Source organism: Ascaphus truei, chromosome 2, assembly GCF_040206685.1.
Source record: "Ascaphus truei isolate aAscTru1 chromosome 2, aAscTru1.hap1, whole genome shotgun sequence".
Classification (NCBI taxonomy): domain Eukaryota; kingdom Metazoa; phylum Chordata; class Amphibia; order Anura; family Ascaphidae; genus Ascaphus; species Ascaphus truei.
In genome coordinates, this window is record NC_134484.1 from 480,783,351 (window position 1) to 480,797,757 (window position 14,407).

Below are 14,407 nucleotides of genomic sequence, written 5' to 3' on the forward strand. Positions count from 1 at the left end.
GGGCTACGGGAGTGTTTGTGGGGGGTGCGGTCCACGGGAGTGTTTGTGGGGGGTGCGGTCCACGGGAGGGTTTGTGGGGTGTGCGGCCTACGGGAGTGTTTTTGATGGGGGGTGCGGCGTACGGGAGTGTTTTGGAGGGGGGGGGGGGGTCTCCGGGATACAGGAGGGGTAGCGCTCCACGGGAGTTTTACTTTGGACTGTTGGAGATCGTGCGATGTGAAAGTGAGTAGCAGAGGGTGTTGTGGGCTCCGGGGGTGGGGGTGTTTCGGGCGTGCGGCCTACAGGAGGGGGGGGGTGTTTCGGGTGTGCGGCCTACAGGAGGGGGGGTGCGGCGTACGGGAGTGTTTTGGAGGGGGGGGGGGTCTCCGGGATACAGGAGGGGTTGCGCTTGTGTTGGAGATCGTGCGATGTGAAAGTGAGTAGCAGAGGGTGTTGTGGGCTCCGGTGGGGGGGGGGGGTTCGGGCTGTGTGGGCGGGTGTTGCGGCCTCCGGAGGGGGGACTGTGTTGCGTGATAATGTAGGAGATCCATGCGGGCGTTGTCCGGTGGCGATGTTGTGTTGAGGTGAAGGGGAGGGGTGTTGGCATGGCAGGGTAGGCAAGTGTGTGCGGCTCGTAGAGGGGCTGCGGTACCGGGAGAGGTGTGGCGTGCTGTTATGGTCCGCATTGGTGGGGGGTGAGTGGAGGGGGGAGTATTGTTAAGAGGCGTTGTGAGCGTGCGGTGTGTGGAGGTGATCATGCGCTGTTGTGTGATGGTGGGGAATGTTGCAGTGGTGAAAATAATATTTATATAGATAAGAGGCTGTACCTGATTCCGCAGTTATTTTGGTGGTATCAGGCGTTGAGGGTTTTGTGGGTTGAAAGCTGTGAAGCGTCGTCCCAGAGCAGTGAGGGTTAGGTGCTGTGTAGCGTTCCCAAAGCTCCCAGAGCAGTGAGGGTTAGGTGCTGTGAAGTGTTCCCAAAGCTCAGTGAGGGCTGGGAGAGTGTGGCAGTGGGGTCAGTATGTTGGCCGCAGGCCAATGAGAGGTGTGCGGGGGCGGGCGTGCGGGCCAAGGGAGCCATCTCATTGGCCTGAGGCAGTGGTGTCGGTGTGTTGGCCGCAGGCCAATGAGAGGTGTGCGGGGGCGGGCGGGCCAAGGGAGCCATCTCATTGGCCTGAGGCGGAGTGACGGGCGGGCCAAAGGTCCAATGCGATTGCCCCTAGACACAGGACAACCAGACACGCATACAGCACTTTGAGAAATATATAGATAGATGTATATATATATATAGATAGATGTATATATACAGCGTTCGACAAACCTATACATTTGCTCGCCCCGGGCGAGTGGATTTAACATCGTGGCGAGCTCCTATTGGCCCAAGCAGCACACGTTTGGTACTAGGTGGCGAGTAGATTTTTTTGTTCAGCGAGTAGATTTTTTGGTGATTTGTCGACATATATATATATATATATATATATATATATATAGATAGTGGTGTATATATATATATATATATATATATATATATATATATATATATATATATATAGTGGTATATATATATATATATATATATATATATATATATATATATATATATATATATGAGAGAAAGTGTGTGTGTGTGTGTGTATATATATGGGAGTGTGTGTGTATAGTGTATATATGGGAGTGTGTGTGTGTGTGTATATATGGGAGTGTGTGTGTGTGTATATATGGGAGAGTGTGTGTGTGTGTGTATATATATGGGAGTGTGTGTGTATATGGGAGTGTGTGTGTATATATATATGGGAGTGTGTGTGTATATGGGAGAGTGTGTGTGTATATGGGAGTGTGAGTGTGTGTGTATATGAGTGTGTGTATATAGGTGAGTGTTTGTGTATATGGGAGGATGTGTGTGTGTATATGGGTGAGTGTGTGTATATGGGAGTGTGTGTGTGTGTGTATATATGGGAGTGTGTGTGCGTGTGTGTATATGGGAGAGTGTGTGTGTGCATATGGGGGAGTGTGTGTGTGCGTGTGTGTATATGGGGGAGTGTGTGTGTGTATATATATATTATATATATATATATATAGGAGGAGCGACGGGGAGAGAGGAGGAGCGACGGGGAGAGAGGAGGAGCGACGGGGAGAGAGGAGGAGAGACGGGGAGAGAGGAGGAGAGACGGGGAGAGACGGGGAGAGGAGTGAGGGGGAGGGGAGAGACGGGGAGGGGAGAGAGGAGAGACGGGGAGGGGAGAGAGGAGAGACGGGGAGGGGAGATAGGGGGGGAACTGGGTGAGGAGATGGTGACTGACTGGGTGACTTTGACTGACTAGGTGGGGGGGTGACTGATTGGGGGTTACCTCTGGTGTCCCACACGCACACACACAAGCACACACTCTTTTATATATATATATATATATATATATATAAGAGTGTGTGCTTGTGTGTGTGCGTGTGGGACACCAGAGGTAACCCCCAATCAGTCACCCCCCCACCTAGTCAGTCAAAGTCACCCAGTCAGTCACCATCTCCTCACCCAGTTCCCCCCCTATCTCCCCTCCCCGTCTCTCCTCTCTCCCCTCCCCGTCTCTCCTCTCTCCCCTCCCCGTCTCTCCTCTCCCCTCCCCCCCTCACTCCTCTCCCCGTCTCTCCCCGTCTCTCCTCCTCTCTCCCCGTCTCTCCTCCTCTCTCCTCCTCTCTCCCCGTCGCTCCTCCTCTCTCCCCGTCGCTCCTCCTCTCTCCCCGTCGCTCCTCCTCTCTCCCCGTCGCTCCTCCTCTCTCCCCGTCGCTCCTCCTCTCTCCCCGTCTCTCTCCCCGTCTCTCCTCCTCTCTCCCCGTCTCTCCTCCTCTCTCCCCGTCTCTCCTCCTCTCTCCCCGTCTCTCCTCCTCTCTCCCCGTCTCTCCTCCTCTCTCCCCGTCTCTCCTCCTCTCTCCCCGTCTCTCCTCCTCTCTCCCCGTCTCTCCTCCTCTCTCCCCGTCTCTCCTCCTCTCTCCCCGTCTCTCCTCCTCTCTCCCCGTCTCTCCCCGTCTCTCCCCCTCTCTCCCCGTCTCTCCCCCTCTCTCCCCGTCTCTCCTCCTCTCTCCCCGTCTCTCCTCCTCTCTCCCCGTCTCTCCTCCTCTCCCCGTCTCTCCTCCTCTCTCCCCTCCTCTCTCCCCGTCGCACCCCGTCTGTCGCTGACCCGCACCCCGTCTGTCGCTGACCCGCACCCCGTCTGTCGCTGACCCGCACCCCGTCTGTCGCTGACCCGCACCCCGTCTGTCGCTGACCCGCACCCCGTCTGTCGCTGACCCGCACCCCGTCTGTCGCTGACCCGCACCCCGTCTGTCGCTGACCCGCACCCCGTCTTCTCAGGTGAGAGCAGGGGGTGGCCAAATGGGGTGTAACCCCTTTAATACCGGGCCAAACCCCCTCTCCCATGACACCTCCCCTGCTCAATGGGTGCCTTGTGACCCAGCTGCCCACAGGGCCTTGTGAACCAGGACCACCGTGAAGGGGCACCGCTGCAGACCAGGCTGCATGTTGCCCAGAGACTGGCATGTCTCTGTACCAGCGAGAGACCACCTAACAAGCACAGACCGTCGCTTCTTCGTCAAACAAGTCTGGGAAAGAGCTATGTCACTATCCTGTAGGGACCCTACCTGCCCTGGCCCTATGCCCACCCGCAGCTGCTCCGCTATAGCTATGCCCTTCCTCCCGAGCTCTAGGGCAGTCTCCACCCCGAGTGGCATCAGTTCTGGATTCCAGAAACCACCTGGGATGCTGACTACTACCCTCTCCTTTGTCTCCTTGGACAAGGCAATCCCCCAGTACCCTGTACTGGGGTTCCTGGTATCCAGATGCTTTGCCCCTGCCCTCTCAAAACTGAAGGCCAGGAAATAAGCACATGTACCACCACTGCTGTTCGGGCCAGCATCACTCCTCTCCCCTCCGCTGTGCTGCCCTTCCTCTCTGTAGCTACCCCTGGCTGACCTGGGGACAGAACTATCTGCTGTACACCCCAGCCCTGGCTACTGCACCTGGCTGCCTACCTCCCCACAGCCCTACCTCTGGGAACCCTGGGGAATCTGTCATGGAGGTCGCTCCTGGTAAGTCAGAACGAGGGACCTCCTGCCTTCCTAGCCCATCCCTAGCTTCTGCCAGCTGCCTGAAACCCCACTGACCTATCTTCCCCTGCTCCCCAGTGCCTCCCTGTCTAGCCTCCCCTCGGTTCAGCACCTCAACCACTGCTGACTCCTGCTGCCTACTTCCCTGCAGCCCACCTGCACTCTGCTCCCCCCTAGGCAATCCTAACCCAGACACAGGGACTACCTGAGTGCACATACCTCCCTGAACTTGTCTCCCCCTTACCAGGGATGAGCTATGGGGCATCTCTTCCGATGCAACCGCTTTAGCTCCTGGCTGGCAGGTATCCCTGGGGTGGCACAAGCTTGCCACTGCCCAAGATACCCCCAGCCCATAGCCAGGCTGCAACAGGGGGTTGCTGATCTGAGATACCCCCATGAGGCTCTGCCAGGGTAATGGGGAACTCTAGCTGCCATACCTGCAGCTTTTTCTCCCCGGCTACCACTAGCCTATCTCCTCTTACTGAGACCTTGTGCTGGCTACCTACTTGCAGCCTTCCCTCACTCCGCTTCTCCCTAGCTAATCCTAACCTGGATACGAAGGACCCCTGAGTGAGGCCATCTCCCTGACACTGCCTCCCCATTACCGGAGAGGAGCCCAGGGTCACTGGTGCAGAAGCACCTGCCTTGGCTCCTGGCTGGCAGGTATCCTGGGGGTGGTCTAACTTTGCCACTGCTCCATATACCTCCAGCCCATAGCCAGGCGACAACAATGGGGCTCTAAACTTGAGAGACCCCCTGATTCTTTGCCAGGGTAATGGGGAAATCTAGTGGCTCACTTGCTGCCTTCCCTCCCCAGTTCCCACTGGCCCACCCAACCCTCTCCCAAGCAATCCTACCCTAGAGCTGGGTGCTAACGGGGCTAGCCCCTCTCCGAAGCTGTGCCCCCATTACCGGAGACTAGCTCAGGGTTGCTGGTGCGGATGCACCCGCCTTAGCTCCTGGTTGGTAGCTAACCCTGGGGTGGTCTAACTTTGCCACAACCCCTGATACCTCCAGCCCATAGCAAGGCTGCAACAGTGGGGCTCTTAACTGAGAGCCCCCTTGATGCTCTACCAGGGTAATGGGAAAGCCTGGTTCCCCTACAAGCTGCCCTTCCTTCCCCTACCCTGGTAGCCCTATCTCCTGCCACCCACCGGTCACTCCTACAGGGGAACAACAGGGTGCAGTCACAGGTACACATAAGTCAGGTTCAGTCTGCGACTAGTTCTGGCTTACCTCGCTGGTCCCCTCAGAGACCGCCGCTTTCGTAGGTCCCGATTGCAGGGGGACTGGAGTGGCCGCCGCCGTCATCTTGGCCGGTGCGCTCCGGGCAAGTGCTGCAACAGCTCCCAGGTTTGGCACAGGGAAAAAGGTGCCGGACATGAGTCCAAGGTCCTCGTGGAGAAACTTGGCTCCATTCAAACCAGGTAAAACAACCCCCTCCTGCAAACCCTGTCCCTCCCCCACTCAGAAAAGGCTCCGGCATTTTGCCGGAATCGTGGCTCTTCCGCCGCCGCCACGGACGAGCTTCGGCACAGGGTCGCCAATGTAGATTGTGGGGCTCTGGTCGTGGCTGAAGAGCGACGACTCCTCAAAACCCGGTAAAACACCCACCCCCGCACACCCCGACCCTCCCCCCAAATCAAATCGGCTCCGGCATCTTGCCGGAATCGCGGCTTATCCGCCGCTGCTGCCGCCTGCATCCCGCGTCCTGGGAGCACTTCCACTGGCCGGACCATATCAGGTCAGGCCAGGGGGACAACAGCACCTTGCTGTAGCAAGCTGACTGCTTGCCGAGTACCGCTGCTGATGGCCGGAAAAGATGTGCTCCGGCCGCCGCTCCGCTGTTCTCCACCGGGATCAGATGGATGGCTGCCGCTCTCCACCGCTGTTGCCGATGCAGCCCGGCCAGATTCTCCAGGGGACGTCCCGCGAAGTGTTGTCTCCCCGGCTGGGCGGGAGCCATTGGAGGATGCCGCTAAACAGGTCACCTTGTCCGCAACTCGGGAGCGCTGGCCCTGAGGGGTTCCTTCACCCGACCGCGCACGGTCCGAGCATCGGGCTTTGATGTGGCCCGCTTGTTGGCAGTGATAGCACCGCCGCTCTTGCTGGAACTTCTCCACCGCCGGTGGACTACTTCCCACAAGAGGCTGCAAGGTCCAATACGGAGTTGTTGGAGTGCCGGGCTTGTTTCAGAGCTCCTCCGCTGCCGGTGGACTACCCCCCGCCAGAGGCTGCTGAGTCCAAGGCGTAGTTGCTCGGGCGCCGGGCTCATTCCGGAGCTTCTCCGCCGCCGGTGGACTCCCTCCCGCAAGAGGCTTCTGAGTCCAGAGCGGAGTTGCTCGAGCGCCGTGCACAGGGAGGGGGCAAGCGGGTCCGTTCAGCGCCGAAGCCAGGAACTGTGTCCACTCCTCCGCTCGCTCCACCGAGTAATCATTGCCAGCATTTCAGGGGTAAACGGACAGGTCGCAGCAACGGCCAATGCCCCTCCGGCGGCAATACTCCCGTGGATTCGGAGATCACCCGCTCCCTCCGCAAGTCTCTGCCGTCCTGGAGCTGGGTCCATTCCCTGCTCTCCGGGCGGTTTGGTGGTTACAGCAGCTGCAGATCGTAGCTCAAAAGCCAGGGTGTGCAGCGCACAGCAATGATGAAAGAGCAGGTCTTGCAATTAAAAGTCCTTTATTATTCAGACATCTGGTTGTGGGACAGCAGCAAACTTCAACGCGTTTCGTTCAAAGAACTTTTTCAAGAAGTGCTGTATACAGTAAAATTGTCAGTTTAAATGCAGCTGTTTGCCCCGTTTTCGCGCCAAAAATGACGTCATAATGCGTCATCCGACCAATAGGATTTCATCTAGCCGCGCATGCGCCGCGCGCCAGAGTGTCCCTGGATCCCCCACGAGCCCCAGCCGAGCTCAATCAGGATCGGCACGCCTCTCAGGGCAGCCTCTGCTGAGAGCACGCCTCTGATGGCCGTGTAGGATCCTCCCCCACTCTCCGCTTTCGGCGCATGCGCAGATGGAGCTTCTGAGTCCCCTGATTTTTTAAACCTGGATGACGGTCCACAGCTAACCAGGGGATATATAGATAAATAATATACGCTGTGTAAAGGGTATATATACCCCATTCCGGCCACTGAAACACTGGGCAAACAGCTGGCAACAACAACACATACAAAGATAAAAGTGTAACTATACATTAATCAAAAGTAATAAGCAAAACATTTTATATATAAAGTAATAATTTTTACCAAATAATGGACTAAAGAAATATCAACTAAGGAAAAGATTACACATATATATTTACACAGTGAATATATGAACAAATAAACATGTATGGAAAAAACATATATAGAAAAAACATATGCATATATATATATGAACTGCCTTAATTATATATTTTTATATTTTTAAACAACACAATTATAACAAAATAACTTTATTAATTAAAAGAAATATTATTTATAAGAAAAATATATATATGTATATATATATGATAGTATTAAAATAAATTAAAAAGATATAATATCTTGTACCTATATTTAAAGAACAGCAGATTGCTTGCTCACATTAATGAAATGGGGTTTATATTAAATCTTTAGCATTTATACATAATTATGGGGTGGAGTGCTGTATATTGTGTATATAGATAAACAAAAATTCTCATAAACAATCTTATTGTCCTGCGGTCAGATCAATGAGAGCATAGAGAATACATGCATAACTTATTCCAATTTATTTGATACTATATGCATACTTCCAAAGGACCAGAAATAATTAATTAGGCAAATGGCAATACATATATTAAATAAAACAGGGCGATGTCATAAGGATATATTAACATTGGGTATGTAACTTTAGGAAAGAAGGGGGGGGTTAGAATGATGGATCTATATGATAAAGTTAATTAGAACAAAATGTGATTAGGTATATTTATTTCAAAAAATGGTTAATATTCCATTCTACATTCATCCCATCTGGATACCTAGTGTTTAGTGTGAATATCCAGTAGGATTCTCTGCTGTCTAATGTTTTAACAGTATTTCCCCCTCTTTCTTTTTTAATTATCCTCTCAATGCCCACAAATGAGAAGCTGTTTATGCCTCCCTGTCTGCATTCCGTAAAATGCTTTGATACTGGATGGTTAGTATCTTGTTTGCGAATTAATCTACAATGTTCCTGCATCCTCGTTTTTAATGCCCTTGTGGTCCTACCGACATATCTCTTCCCACAGCCACAAGTGATGAGATATACCACAAAGGTGGTGTTGCAATTGATAAAGCTATATATGGTGTGGCGTCTATGTGGGCTGTGGGAGAAGACATGTCGAGCAGGCTTCATGAAATTGCACATACTACAGCGATTACATCTGAATGATCCCTTAGTAAGGAACCGTTCTTGATCTTTCACAGGTGTAGATATCACACTAGGTGATAGAAATGTGGCCAATGTTTTAGCTCTTCTATATACAAATTTTGGGCCTTTCTCTGTGTAATCACGAAGTATGGGATCCATTTTTAATAATTCCCAATGTTTATTCACAATTTTGTTCACTTGATAACTTGATTTATTGAATTGGGAAATAAACAAAGGACAAGTCCCATCTTCCTTAGTCTCTTTTTTCTTAGTATGGAGGCGAGAGCCATCCCCTACTCTGGATCCGGACGGTAGTATAGTTTCACGTTCAATTTCCGTGACTTCTTGTAATGTGGCCTGGAGTGTCTCCCGATCATACCCCCTCTCTATGAATCTATTTGTCAATTCCTCAGACTGAGTGACAAAATCGCTGTGTGTTGAGCAATTCCTCCTCAGCCTGAGGTACTGACCCTTGGGTATTCCCTTTATAACAGATCTTGGGTGACAGCTGTCCGCTCTAAGAAATGAATTCCTTGAATTGGGTTTTTTGTAAACATCAGATTGTATGGTTTGGTTAATGTCTATATAAAAGAGAATGTCCAGGTAGCTTATATGATGTGAATGATAATTGACAGTGAGGTGAATGTCTGAAGTGTTATCATTTAGGTAATTAATAAACTCTAATAATGTGTCAGTGCTCCCGTGCCAAATAAAAATAAGGTCATCAATAAAACGTTTATAGAAAACTATATTGTGCCTATATGTGTTTGTGCTACCATAAATAAAGTTATTCTCCCACCACCCCATAAAAAGGTTGGCATAGGAGGGGGCAAAACTCGTCCCCATTGCCGTGCCCCGAAGTTGTAAATAGAATTTGTGCTCAAAAAGAAAATAATTGTGAGTGAGTAAAAAAAGTATCGATTCCATAATAAATGTGGTTGTGAGTATAGAACTACCTGGACATTCTATAAAGTGGCGGACAGCTGTCGTTCCCAGATCATGTTGTATGATCGAGTATAGGGAGACCACATCCATGGTGACCCACAGATAGTCCTGTTTCCATGTAATTTTTTGCAATTTAGTCAGTAGGTCCCATGAATCCAAAATAAAGGAGGGCAATGCTCTCACAAAGGGCTGTAGATATTCATTCACATATTGAGACAAACCATCTCCCAAAGATCCAATACTTGAGACTATTGGCCGACCAGGAGGGTCGACCAAAGTCTTGTGGATCTTTGGGAGATGGTGGTATATGGGAATGACGGGATGAGGATTAATGATAAAGTCTGATTCAATTTTTGTCAATACGTGTGTGGCCATCCCCAGATCTATCAGCTCAAGGAGTTCCTTCAGGAAACAGTTCGTGGGGTCCCGCGGTAGCACAGAGTAGGACACATCTGCAAGTTGGCGAAATGCTTCCTTGAAGTAGGCAGTCCTACTCTGTACCACCACAGCCCCCCCTTTGTCTGCATTCTTAATGACTAACATGGGGTTGTCCTGCAATGTTTTAATAGCGATTCTTTCTTCCCTACTGAGATTATCATTTCCAGTATGGGTGAAGGAAAACCCCTGAGCCAATAGTCTGAGATCGCGAACCACCAAGTTCTCAAACATGCTTAGGAATGGGCCTTTAGCAAAAGTGGGGTAAAATACCGACTTTTCTTTCAATTTGGACCCCCACTCCCCCAGTATGTGGGTTTGTGTGTCGTCCAATGTGTTACCCTGGATGAAAAGATCTTCCATGTCCCTAAGTGTACAGTCATCCCTGAAAGATTCAAGGATTCCTATAGGGGGAGAGGAGGAAGGGTTAGGTACATTACAGATAGATACATCATGTTCTTCATCTGGAGTTGTCACAGTCTGAGAATCACCTCCCATATTGGGTTTGTGAAAGAATTTTTTTAAAGTAAGCTTGCGCACAAACCTATGGACATCAACAACCACACCAAAGAGGTCGATCTCCATAGTGGGGGCATATTTCAGCCCTTTATTTAATAGTGAGACCTCTGCGTGTGACAACTCCATACCTGAAATGTTAATGACATTATTAGTATCCGCTAATAATTCTTTTTCCTCTTGTTTGCTCTTTTTCCTCCCATGTCTTTTCTTCCCCCCCCTCCTTGTCCTCTTTCGTCTCTCCTGAACATTTGGTAGTTTTTTGACTGTTGATCAGTTTGATAAGTGTCATTCTGTTTAGCAGATGTCAATTCCCCCCGAGTGGTAGCACTATCTGATGGACGTCTCTCCTCTCTGGATTGTGTAATATTCCCACGTTGTATATTATTTGATCTATTTTCCATATCCAAAAATGAAACTGAATGTGAAGCAGTTTCTACATCAGATAGTTCAGAATCAGCACTCTGGTAATCAAAGTTACTTGTCTTCAAAATAGATTTACTCGGGGTTGATCTGCGTGGCTGATTATTAGATGAGTCCCGCATGGAACGATCAAAAACAGGTCCTGTTCTCTGCCAATTATATATCTGGTTTTTCTCGTAATCTATTCTGTCACGGTCATATTTGTTTTGTTTGCGTATCATTATCTCTCTCTCTGCATCCTCCACAGTTTATCTGATCATATTTTGAAAAGCCCTCAATGTCCTTGAATTTCCGCAGTTTATCCTGTAGTTCTTTAATCTGTGTGTCTAATGTTGTTTTTTCCTTAATCTTATGTTGCAGTATTAATTCCATTAGGCCAAAGGAACAGGTGTTTAGTGTGATAATCCACTGTTCTTCAAAAGTTTTATCTGGGAAGCCAAAAGTTGGCGCTTTCTTCATTCTCAGGCCTCTGGGGATTCTTTTGGTTTTTAAATAATTTTCTGTAGCGACAATATCCCACCAGATTCGGGTTTTATATATCAGGAGTCTTTCTAATTTTTGAAAATACATTTTTAAATCACAAATATCATTAGTGTCAGTTTCTACCACGTTATCAAAGACACGAAGGGCCTTCTTCCTTCTACATGAGTCATCTCCACAATTAAACGTATAAGCTGTAGGTAAATTAGTTTCTTGTACATCCTCCATTTCATCCATTTTTAAATTCTCACAGCCAAATTATAATGAATGTCCATAAAAACAATAACAATGCAGACCTGCTCTTGTTGAGTATATAATTGTATCCTTCACATCAATTCATCAATTTAATACCAGTCCATTATGCACGAGCTACCATGAGAAAATCAACGTAGTTTGTTTGTAGATGGTGCTCTGAAAGTGCTAGGACTGTGTAAATGGAAGGGAGCCTGACCTGGGTATATAGTTGCATAAATAGTACTAGACCTTAGGTGGGCATAGGATACCCTGAAGGATGGGGTAGGTTGTCCAGGGACACCCCCCCTTTCCTCATTGGGTTAGCCCCAGGTTTAATGTACTCACGTATTGTCCTTCCCAGGGTCTCCCTTCCAGAGCGTGCAGCTGTATGGTATAAGAGTTCCAAAAGCCAGGGTGTGCAGCGCACAGCAATGATGAAAGAGCAGGTCTTGCAATTAAAAGTCCTTTATTATTCAGACATCTGGTTGTGGGACAGCAGCAAACTTCAACGCGTTTCGTTCAAAGAACTTTTTCAAGAAGTGCTGTATACAGTAAAATTGTCAGTTTAAATGCAGCTGTTTGCCCCGTTTTCGCGCCAAAAATGACGTCATAATTTATTTGTGTGCTGCATATCTTATTGCCTGCGTAAAATATTTGGTGTATTTTAGTGTTAAAAATGCCTTTAGGAACGGAACCTTTCATTTAAACAGTGTTCCTATGGGAAAACGTGTTTCGCTTTACAACGTTTCGCTTTACAACGCCATTTTGAGTAACGCATTGTGCCGGATAACCGAGGACTGCCTGTATACACAAAATATCTGGGTTGAATTGAACACGACTTAGATATAATAAAGATAGTGTATTCCTTAGATAGGTGAACACACCTACTTAAAGGTTGGGTAATAAAGCAATCAGGTACAGGATTGGGAATTCATACAGCAATACGGGTTCAAATGAAGACATCACAAAAGACACGAAAGACACTGGGCATAGAGCTTACACTCGTTCATATGGAGTTTCACTCCTATACCCTGGCATTGAGTGCAAGTCATTGGAGGACAATTATCTGCACCCAATCCCTCCTTGCCACCTCACTTGAGAGGCAAAGTAATACCTGCCCACTGGGTGGATATTATTCTAATTAGGGGCTTATTTCCCTAGCCCCCCCTCCCACAAGACCGGCGTCTGAAAGTCTGCTTGGGACAGGAAAACCTTTGTCCCAAGCTGTGAAACACAACACTTATCATAAAGTACCCACGTCCTGCTTTCCTTTGTGCTAGCATACACAAGCAGGGTGGGGGAGTCTTTGATCAGGGGGTTTATTGTAGACCACTTGTCTCACCCCTGAGCATTAACATACCATATGGGCTCTAACCTTCCCGGGCTTTTACCAGACCCAAAATACAATACATTCTTTAATAACTACACATTAAAATAATCCGTTCTGTGGGTCTGAGCGGGCTGAAATTTGCCAGGTCCTCATGCCGGAGGACCTTTGCCATAGTGGCCAAATATCAGCCTTCCACGACCCCCAGAACCAGAGATACAAAAATCAAGTTAAAATCCCCTATTAACTTTAATGCAGGATTCTCCGCTATAAGCTAAAAGAAATCTCTGCGTTTCACTCTCCCATTGAAATCAATGGGCTCCGCCTCTATAGGCTTTCAATGGAGCAACTCCGCCATTGAAGTCAATGGGGAAATCACAATTTTCACATTTGCCCATACTCCGTCTGGTTGATCGGAGAGGGCTGGAAATGGCCATGCAGTCATGCCAGAACAGTGACTACCTGCGACCAAAATCTCAGCCCTCTGGTACTCACAGAACCGGAGATATAGGCTTACACTTTTCACACTTTCAGACTTAGCCGTTTCAAAGCCACGCGGCTTTCCTCCATTAGAATCAATATGGCTGGCGCCTCCATAGGAAATGCATGGGCTGGCACCGCCAAAGGATTCAATGGGACCTCCACTCCCATGAGAGTCAATGGCACGACCCTCGTGGCGAGCGCGACCCTTCACGGGGGTCCTTAATTCTCAGACCCGGTGGTGATCGAGTGTGGGGGTTTCTAGGGTCAAAAAGAATTTTATTCCTGGATGCCCTAGAACCTAAGTTTCCCACGCCAATTGTGATTGAACTTGACCTAATGTGATCAATGCTCTTTTTTAGACAATGTATCCACTTCTGCGGTCTGGATGGCTGCCAACCCGTTCCTGGAGGTCGGCGCCAAGGAATCCCCATTGAAATGAATGGCTTCATTGACTTACAATGGGGAACCGCCGCTCCTCCTCTCGGGCGCCACCTGCAGGTCTGATTAAAATGGGCCCAAATCGCCAGTTTACCCATAGGATCGTATGGAGCTGCAACGGCAACCTATGGGGAGCTGCAAAATGGAGCCTGCAAAGGCGGGAAAATGGAACAAAGGGCTATAATCACTCCTTAACTATTAACCCTTTCCCTCCCGCATCGATCCCAGTGTATGTGTTGGTGCAGACACTGGAATGGGAACAATACATATTCACAGAGGGATACACCGTTGGAGCTGAAGCAGGGGCATAACTACAGTACTGGACATCATTCCAGTTAACCCCTTGCTTCTCAGGTGAGAGCAGGGGGTGGCCAAATGAGGTGTAACCCCTTTAATACCGGGCCAAACCCCCTCTCTCATGACAAGCCGACGGCGAAGTGCTTCCCCTGCAGCTCCCCAACATGCCGCGGGGGTCCCCGTTCCCCTGCGGAGGTAAAGGGGGCCAGGGGGAACCCTTCTACAGTTTATTTTTAATGATTTGCATTGTTAAAGGAACAGGCGCAATAAAGCCGGGAATTAATTTCACCCTAATCGGTCTCCATTAAATATACCTGTAGCGTACTTTCCACGACCCCCTGGGAGATGTGTGGCTACAGTGTGTGTGGTGCGGTGCGATACCTGTGGCTTCCAGGAAACCTGAG